This window comes from Girardinichthys multiradiatus, chromosome 14 (assembly GCF_021462225.1).
Source record: "Girardinichthys multiradiatus isolate DD_20200921_A chromosome 14, DD_fGirMul_XY1, whole genome shotgun sequence".
Classification (NCBI taxonomy): domain Eukaryota; kingdom Metazoa; phylum Chordata; class Actinopteri; order Cyprinodontiformes; family Goodeidae; genus Girardinichthys; species Girardinichthys multiradiatus.
In genome coordinates, this window is record NC_061807.1 from 2710863 (window position 1) to 2721892 (window position 11030).

The window sequence follows — 11030 nt, forward strand, 5'->3', positions numbered from 1 at the left end:
TTTTTTGCAACGTGGCGCTGATGATAAGGCTCGAATCAAGCGGAGAACATCGTTGACTGAAACTTTTGGGAGGTCCTGAAGGCAGCGGGTGTAGTACAACGCCATTGCTTTAGGTGGTGAACAACCGAACAGGAAGTACTCGCCCTCACAACTTCCGATTAGCGGAAGTTGTGTAGCCACATCATGCAACGAGCCAATCACTAAGAAACAATAAAGCAATTTTGTTTGCTTTACCCATGGAGCACATTTTCACACAGTCCATTGCAACCAAACTATGCCAAACCCAGCTCGTAGCCCCCTCCTGGGCAGCTAACATACTACACATATAAATATAAATACCACTGATAGCAAATATCAGTGTCAGAAAATACCCTGTCTGTCTGACAAAGATCAATAAACAGTTTTTACATGCAGTATAAATTCAACCAGGGCTATATATATATATATATATATATATATATATATATATATATATATATACACACACACACACACACACTTATGGCTATACATTATATATAAGATTTACATTCGGCTGTTGTATGTTTGATATACATTATAATTAGTCTGTACTTCATATCCTCCAAGGAACAGGGAGGGCGATAAGTGCCCAATGCCGACTGCCTGCAAAGTGGATGGCAAAGATAAGATTCTTCCACCAAATGCCTCAAATGGAGGCTCAACATTTGGCCTGACCAAGGACTACTTATTTGCTCAACTTAATTAATAGATACTAATCAAGAAGTATTACATTTCAATGAACTGGTTAAATTGTGGCCATTTAGTGTAGCGTAATGCCCAAAGTCCAGAAAATACACACAAAAGGTCATGTTCGTGACTCACCACTTCCTGGTTTGACTGATGCATGTTGATGGCCTCAGTCAGTTTCCTACGATAAGTATAAAATTTAATTTTATGAATACCTATTTTCAAAGGCATGGGCATATGGCATGTACAGGTCCTTCTCAAAATATTAGCATATTGTGATAAAGTTAATTATTTTCCGTAATGTAATGATGAAAATTTAACATTCATATATTTTAGATTCATTGCACACTAACTGAAATATTTCAGGTCTTTTATTGTCTTAATACGGTTGATTTTGGCATACAGCTCATGAAAACCCCAAATTCCTATCTCACAAAATTAGCATATCATTAAAAGGGTCTCTAAACGAGCTATGAACCTAATCATCTGAATCAACGAGTTAACTCTAAACACCTGCAAAAGATTCCTGAGGCCTTTAAAACTCCCAGCCTGGTTCATCACTCAAAACCCCAATCATGGGTAAGACTGCCGACCTGACTGCTGTCCAGAAGGCCACTATTGACACCCTCAAGCAAGAGTGTAAGACACAGAAAGAAATTTCTGAACGAATAGGCTGTTCCCAGAGTGCTGTATCAAGGCACCTCAGTGGGAAGTCTGTGGGAAGGAAAAAGTGTGGCAGAAAACGCTGCACAACGAGAAGAGGTGACCATACCCTGAGGAAGATTGTGGAGAAGGGCCGATTCCAGACTTTGGGGGACCTGCGGAAGCAGTGGACTGAGTCTAGAGTAGAAACATCCAGAGCCACCGTGCACAGGCGTGTGCAGGAAATGGGCTACAGGTGCCGCATTCCCCAGGTCAAGCCACTTTTGAACCAGAAACAGCAGCAGAAACGCCTGACCTGGGCTACAGAGAAGCAGCACTGGACTGTTGCTCAGTGGTCCAAAGTACTTTTTTCAGATGAAAGCAAATTCTGCATGTCATTCGGAAATCAAGGTGCCAGAGTCTGGAGGAAGACTGGGGAGAAGGAAATGCCAAAATGCCAGAAGTCTAGTGTCAAGTACCCACAGTCAGTGATGGTCTGGGGTGCCGTGTCAGCTGCTGGTGTTGGTCCACTGTGTTTTATCAAGGGCAGGGTCAATGCAGCTAGCTATCAGGAGATTTTGGAGCACTTCATGCTTCCATCTGCTGAAAAGCTTTATGGAGATGAAGATTTCATTTTTCAGCACGACCTGGCACCTGCTCACAGTGCCAAAACCACTGGTAAATGGTTTACTGACCATGGTATCACTGTGCTCAATTGGCCTGCCAACTCTCCTGACCTGAACCCCATAGAGAATCTGTGGGATATTGTGAAGAGAACGTTGAGAGACTCAAGACCCAACACTCTGGATGAGCTAAAGGCCGCTATCGAAGCATCCTGGGCCTCCATAAGACCTCAGCAGTGCCACAGGCTGATTGCCTCCATGCCACGCCGCATTGAAGCAGTCATTTCTGCCAAAAGATTCCCGACCAAGTATTGAGTGCATAACTGTACATGATTATTTGAAGGTTGACGTTTTTTGTATTAAAAACACTTTTCTTTTATTGGTCGGATGAAATATGCTAATTTTGTGAGATAGGAATTTTGGGTTTTCATGAGCTGTATGCCAAAATCATCCGTATTAAGACAATAAAAGACCTGAAATATTTCAGTTAGTGTGCAATGAATCTAAAGTATATGAATGTTAAATTTTCATCATGACATTATGGAAAATAATGAACTTTATCACAATATGCTAATATTTTGAGAAGGACCTGTATATAACACTATGAGTCAATAGAAAGTTTATGAAGGAAACATAATTTATTTGAAAGCTGTGGTGTATGGACCACAGCTTTCTGTTTGAAATTGCGATTTCAGACAACACAATCACGTGATCGCCAAAACTGCGTTTTTTTTTTTTTTGGCTGCTCTCCAGACGGACCTAGGATCTGCTCTGTCAACTATTGCATGACAAAAAAGTCAGGTGAAAGTGATGCTCAGGCCCACATTAGCAAACAGTCTACAATTACAGCATCCTTTGCCAGTGTAATTCCATATGACATGAGCAGTAAAAGACACCGGGAGATAAGGACTGCCATAATGTACTACATTGCCAAGGACATGGTACCTATTAACACGGTCACCAAACGCGGATTTAAAAACCTTCTCCACAAGCTAGTCAAGAGCTAGATAACGTTAGGTAGCTAGCAGAAAATTCAAATGAAGCTGGACTGATATGAATAACAGCTGTCAGCTAGCTAGCTATTTGCTATTATTATTTTACCTAAATTGAAGAATGTCAGCCAGGATTTGTGTGAATAAGAATACTAAACTGTTCCACCTCAACAGAAAAGGAGTCTACACTTAAGATTGCTGAGCAGAAACTTTTGCAAGAGGAACTACCAATGAAGAGAGAAAGAGGGTACTCAACAAACTCTTCCTTGACATACCAGAGGAAACTGTTGAACAAGTTGCAAAAAAGGTAATGGGGTTCTTTTCATTACAGGTGTTTTGATCATATACATTATATATATATATATATATATATATATATATAAAGTAACTGTCAGGTTTAACCAACCTAACAATATTTATAACAACACAAAAAGAAAAGAGAGACAAAGTATGAGTTCCTTTTACTCGCTTTGCGAGGAGAGACGGTCAAGATTTGCTCAGTTACAGATCCCGCACCGCTCTGAAGCCTATCCGACCGCTTCCTCTTTTTATTGTCTTTCGGGGGTCCCTAGTTTACAAAAACATTGTTCTCTAAAGGATGGGGGAAAACAACAGCTGCATCGTAAACAGGTCATAAACAGCTTTATACATTAACAACACATTTCCACAGTCCCCTTCAACTGGTAGGGTCAGCTGTGACTTTTTGTCGAGTGTAATCAGCCTTCATCTTTATGACCTCCTTCATCTTTATGACCTCCTCAACTGGACTGCTTCCTTCTCTGCTAGTTCAGCTCCATTTATGATCTTTGCCTGCAGACAAACTCACACATCCTTTCTCACACATACATCATGAAAGGTTATAAGATCAAATAGTCAAGTTAAAGAATAGGAGAAAATATAAGATAAATCTATATTCAATTATTCCAACAATATTGACCATGCATACAATATATAATTATATGAAATATATTATTTAATTTAAATCAACATATTTTTCAACATAGGTAAGACATATCTTCCCGTATATATGTGATTGTATTATCTTGTATGTTGAAGTATATTGTCTCATATAATTTTACATATATTTTTTTACATACATTCACAATAAATCTTCCAATATATAATCTCATACAATTTAGGATATATTTAAAATATATCCAAAAATATATTACATAATATAGGAACATATTTACTCAATATATGAAAACGGCAATAATTGCAGTATTTTCCCCTATATTGCAATATATTTCTTCATACATATAGTATATTACTATTTAATATATCACTATGTACATTTCACAATACATGAACACACATGAAATATATTGCAAAATAATATATTGAGAAATATATTTTTGTTGCGTAAGGGTGAGTGTCCTTTATCAAGCATATTGGATAGTTTTGAGCCACTTGTTTCTTTTAACTTGAATTCACTCCATGACTCCATTGCAAATTTATGTCCGGCGCTTTCATGATGGCTCCTCAACGATGTAGCTGCTTTTCGCCAATTATTAGATCCGAGAGCGGTAAATGCTGGCTCCAGGTGAAATCTATGTCCTCCTTTTAGAAAATGCCAACACGGCATCTCTACCCACGCTATATTCCAACCACAAATATTGATGGAGCCAGCCTTTGTTAAAACTTCTCTGTTGCACTCCAGGTAGGCGTGACGGGTATTTTTGCAGACGTGGTCATCTTGGTCCATCTTGAGGACTTCTGCTTAGATCCCCCAGCTGTCCAGCGCCAGCAGTGTTAGCATTCTCTGCATATGTGGAAGGATGGCAGTACGCTTGATCCCCTTCTTCCAGATTATCCTTTTTTTGTTGGTCAGAGTCTGCTTCCAAAACATCCCCCTTCTCCGATTCCATCCTAGGAAATTTGGGTAACGGAAAATGGTCCTTCTTATATTTCGTGCACCTCTCCTATGTTTACCGAAAGTGAAAATTCTAGTTCATTTCCTTTTGCAGAACTGACTTTTCCAGGGGGGAGCTATAGCAACCCCTACCACCCCCCCTGGCGCTGCCACTGACTGGAGCTGGGTATGCCTCCTTAGATACTTTGCTAAAACTGATTCTGTATTGTGTTTACAGAGTGCTCGCAAATAAAAATATAAGATGCTGCTTGCAAGTAACTGTCAAAAACGTACTAGAATTGTGGATTAGTTTAATTAATAATAGGATAAAATGGTAAAGATGGAACTGGGTGAGAACGAGCCATAAGAGAGACTGCAAACAATGTTTCAAACTGGCAACAAAAAGGTAGAACCGAATAAAACTGAACCTGTAGATTACGTCATTTTAACATGCTTGATAATACATTAGTGAACATATAATATAAAATGTGTGGTTTGTTTGACAACAAAGTTTCCATTCATGTGAGGTAACGATCCATGTTTTTCAGGAAGGGTCACCATGTTAGTTTGACCCGACTGGTTGCAGGTTCGACTCGGACCAACATGTCTCAACCATAAGCATTCCTGACAACTTCTCCCTCCACTGGTTTCTGAATTTATCTTCCCCCTCCTGACGATCATAAAGATATATTCAACATGAGAAAACTGAAATCACCTTTTGGAAAATTATTTTTTGAGATTCCAAATGTGGTAAAAATGAGGAAGTGTTAATCTCTTTATATTCTAGCAGTAAAGAAAAACATGTGGGTCTTTAAAGAAATTATTTACAGGGAACAACAGTTCCAAGAAAGAGATCAGGCCATTCATTCAGTCTCTTTCTGTGTTGTTTCATCAAGTCCAGTAGTTCCCATGGCTCAGGAGAAGAGCTGGATCACTTCTCTGGCTCTCTGCGCCCTCTGATGAACAACCATGTCCTTTGGTGCCGTTCTAGATTGTTCCACCAGCATGAAGGCCTTCAGGTCTGTTGTATCCTTTGCTCCTCCATAGAGCCCCTCCAGATACTGAAGCAGCGCCAAAAATGTATCGTCTGGGGTCTAAAGAAAAAGAATAACTTTCCTTTACCTTACCATCTTGGGTAGGTTACATGCATTTATAGTTAACAGTCTTTCATGGCTAAAATATAGAAACATTTTACAACACTTGAATGAATTATTTCTTTAAGTAGCAAAAAATCTTACATATTAAATATTCAAATGTTTTCAGGGGGGATTTAAGGAATTCAAAAATGAATGAGTTCATTTCCTGAACCAAACCGGATGTTGATGTCTCTGGTAGTCCAAATTTCAACAGATGAGGATTCAGGTTATTTTTTTTACTTTTTCAGAGTCGTACATGTGCTGCGATAACCATGTTTATACATATATATATTTTACCCTAATCTGAAGATATATGTATTCATGAAACATGGCTAAAATCTACATTAGATTTTGTTATTAATGGCTATATTAGTATTTGTAGGGATAGGGGAGAGGATGTGTAGTTTTTCTAAAACAAAGAAAAAGGACAAGAACTTGAGTACATAGTGGTTTAAATATGGACAAAATAATGGAAATTTAGTGTGATATGGTGTGGTGATTTTAATGCCTACAACACAATATGGGACTAGAGGACTGATGGGAATGGATTGGTTATTGAGGAGTTAATGGAGTGTAAACATCTTATAATCATTAGTAATTTAGACAAGAACAAGATCAAACATCAGAATCGTTACAGAGACAGCCACTGATATTACATTAGTTTCTGATTCATTGGCAGGGCTCTGTTCTTGGAGTGTTATTAAAGACACAGCTATTGGATGTGATAATTTTTCAACAATGATTTAAGTTGGCCTGAATTAACAGAAGGATGACACTGGAGAGTGGCATAATTGATCTTGTAGTAGAGCTGAATGGGAGAAATATAAGACAATAAGTCAACAAAGAATTAGGGAAAAAAACATGAGCGGTGATGTTGATTCATTAAACCTCCTGTTTTACAGTTCTGTTATAGAAGCTGTTTAACATTCAGTTCCAAAGAAAGGTGGGAATTAATAGTTAAGATTTACAAAATGTCAACTCCAGGAAATGTTGAGATCTGCTTTGTAATTAAAAGTAAACTTATTGAGTATTCAGATGTGATTTTATTGGACTTGTATAATAAAGTATTAGAATGTGGAAATAGAAAATTGTCTTAAAGTTGCAAAGAGGCTGTAGTGAAAAACTAACCTGCACAATGCATGTACAAAAGGTTATTGATAAATGTTTAAAAAAAAAGTATTTAGAATTAGGTGTTTATTCAGGTGTGAATGGGGCTCAGACAGACAAGCTTTAAAAGTAATTTACATAAGCCTCATAAGACGTACAGTCGATTATCGTTGTATAGTTTATGGTTCAGATTCTGACACAGTTCCCAGGGACAACATCCGACTTTGCGCTCAATTACAGGAGCAAGTAAAGCAACTCCAATTTCAGCTTTACAGGTAGAGATGGGTGAAATGTCATTAGAAGGAAGAAGGAAAAGCGTTATTAAACTACTGAGTTAATCTGCAGGGCCAAAGTTAAGACCTCCCCATGTAGGCAACTTTACAAACCTGCAGGAAAGAAAAAAAACGCAGGTCATAAAATATTTGGTTCGACAATCATACAGAAAGCAACAGAGTTAGAAATAAATCCTTTAGACATCAGTCCATTAGTGCCACTAATGGTAATACCACCCTGGATTTTACCAGATTCTGATGTTGATTTAACTACATTAGAGCGAAAGATCAGATATAACTTTCATTTATGATTCACTAACAGACAGTGCACATATGCATCCCAGCATTTATCAGGTCATATTTCTTTTGGACTGTGCTTGTCCTGATTCACACTCCTCACCAGTTGGTGGCGGTAATGCACCAAATTGTTGTCTGCCAACAGCGAAGAAGAAGATGAAGAAGAAGACTTGGCTTGTGATGTCCAAATGAAGCCTCATGAAGCAATGAAGCTTTACAGCACATTGTTTTTGCCTAAAGGTTCATTACTTGATGCTTCATTCATTTCTCATTAGTGACATCTGCTGCTGTGACAGCCTTCTTACTTCAAATATCAGAATATGGCAGTGTTTGCAGTATTGTCACAATAAAGTTTTTTTTTTCAAACCCATGTGTCATTTATTTTTAGTTCTTAAAATGATTTATACCCAAAATAATTCTGCTAATATGCTGACATCTGTGGTAATAGTCTTCTTTTATGTGATATGATTTTTATGTGGACTGATTTGACAATAAAGATGCACTGTATGCTTTGTGTTTGTGATTTCTTTCCTGAAAAACTTGAATTCTTTTTCTGGGACTTCTGCTTCAGATCTTTTATAGTTAGCTGCACACAGAATTTCACTCTTTTAATAGCATTCGGTCTGTTTCTCCTGGGTGAGACTGATGTGTCTTTGCTGATCAAACCACTAAATGTGAAATTGCTGGTGGATGGGTATTTGGGTGTTAATAATTTTTATTCAAGAACAAGACTTATTTCACTGTTTGTGGTTGAAGGCTGTTTCTTCATTGCCTGATGACCTCCCCAGCCTTGGAAAACACGCTCTTACAAGGCACTGAGGATGCTGGTGAACATAGGAACCTCTGTGACATGTGGTACAAGTAGGGATACACATGTTTTTATGTGAGCCAGCTCTCCAGGGGGTCCTGATGTCTCCTCAAGTTACCTTCTGCCAGGTATCGCTCCACCTCTGGTATGACATCTGCTGTGGTATTGGAGCTTTGTCTCTTCTGGTCCACTGTTTCATCTAGCAGACACCACAGTTCACCTACAAATAGAAACAAAAAAAAACTAAATACAATCATACAACACCAGCAGCTGAAATACAGCAGAACTAATATGTAAAGGTCAAGGAATTTACAGAATATTTCAAAACTCACTAGAGTTGTTGGTGCTTTCTCCTGCATCTGATGAATGTGGAAGTGAAGCTTCACTGCTGGCTATTAGTGCCGTACATTCAGATTTTAGCCGCCGTACTGCCTCTTGTACCTTGTTTTGGCTGAGAAAGCCAAGAGTTTTAAACCTGGGGTCAAGTAATGTGGCCACTGTCATTGTGCTTAGGGATTTTATACTTGCCACATGTTCTCTGACATGTCTTAAAAGGTTGTCTGAAAGAAGTTTAGCAACACTGGTGATATTTACTAATTTTGCAAGTACTGCATGGTGCAGAATGTTCATTAAAGGTTATCTTTGAGACTGAGACCCTTCTCTCTTCTGGGAGCTCTAATGTTGCCTGGTAAAAAGGGAATAATACAGGTAAGCACTCCTGAATTATTTGATGCTATATTATTTGATACAGCATGTTCATGCTGACGTGCGACCAAACCACTACAACAACCCACGAAGCAACAAGTGTCATCGCGCTTTTATTCTGAAATTCCACCCCCGAAATGAAGCAGTGACGTGTCCACGGAAATGCGAGACATCGTTTGTCATCGGTCACGTGGTTTACCGCAAGACAACACAAGCATTGAACCTTTTTACTCTGTAAACTCCTCGAAGCTTTGCTTCAAATGTTCCATCTCTAGAGTTTGGATCGAAGCCGAGTTATAACTACTCATTAACTGTTAAAGGATCTTTTGAAGAGAAGCTAACAACAAAGATGTGGAGACAGCAGCTCAAACGGTGGCAGAGTGCAGCAGTGGGAGAGATTTCCCAAACAGCTAAAGAGGACAAAGAAGATCAGCAGCGTCTCAACATCCTGAAGGCTGTTTTCAACCCTAAAGTTCTGCTGCACAGATTAGGTTTGTATGTTTTCATGTCAGTTACAGTTTAGGAACATTTTAGGTGACTAATGGATTAGCTTCTTAAAGACCAAATGTTCACCATAGACTTAAAACGTAAACGCTTCGTTACTCGGTGGGAACGACCCACGTCCGCCATTTTGATTGGTTTGTTGTCCTTCGACACCGATACAAGTTTGTTTAGAAACTAATTAATAGGGCTGCACGATATTAGAGAAACCTGTGATGTGTGATAACAGTGTCTAATAGTGTGATGACGATATGACTTGTAATATATGAACAAATACTTACAGAGCATCAGGAAAGTATTCACAGCGCTTCATATTTTGTTAAGTTACAGCCTCTTTACAAATTGTATTAATCTCTATCCCCAAAATTCTACACATACTCCGTATTTGTTTGTAGAAATTTCAGTATTATTATGAATTATGAAGGTAGAGGCTTAGATCATTTTGGTGCTCATGGGAAATGTATTATAAAATGCCAAGATTACAATGCATCAAACATATTTGGTCATAATGAGAGTCAATGGGACCAAATTGGTAACAAATATAAAGAGTGTATGCTAAATTCATAGCTCTTGTTCTACGTACCTTGCAATCAAAAGGATAAACTAATTTAAAAAAAAAAAGTTACAAGAAAATCCTGGCCAAGTTTCATAGAACTGACCTTTAAAGTGTCTGAGATATTGAGAATAAAAAAAAAAAGCAGAAAGCACACATTTGGTCCCCCAAGGTGCCTAATGGGTTAAAGTAATTTTTAGAGCTTCTTTCACAAAAAAAACTCTGTTTCTAAGCAGACTTGTATCGGTCTCGTAGACCAACTCACCACTATCAACATGGTGGAGGTGAGTCGTTTCTACCAAGTAACAAAGCGTTTACTGTTTTACGTCAGGAATATGTGGTTATATTGGGAGACAACGAGATCAACTGGGCAGGACATGGTAAAGATATGCCTCTAGTAAAATAATATTAGGAAGGATAAATAAATAATAGAAACATGTGGAGGTCATACGGTGAAATCAAACATCTGACATCCAAAGGTTTTATTATCAAATGAAAACAATCAACGACATGTTTTCAGAAAACCGTAGTAGGACTTAGTGTCATGATTTGTGATCAGTCATGTTGCTCAGCTTAGCACAACTGTCTGTTCATTTTAATCACCTGATTCTGCATTATTTCTACCTGTTTCTCCTCCGATTCCAGATAATTTCTTTGCCTTGCCACAGCGTTCCAGCAGTTTTCATGATCAACTTATTGTGTATGACCCAGTTTCCGTTGCTACATCTATGATTCTTGCTAAACACTTGTTGGACCAAACCTTCCATGTACAGGTCCTTCTCAAAATATTAACATATTGTGATAAAGTTCATTATTTTCCATAATGTAATGATG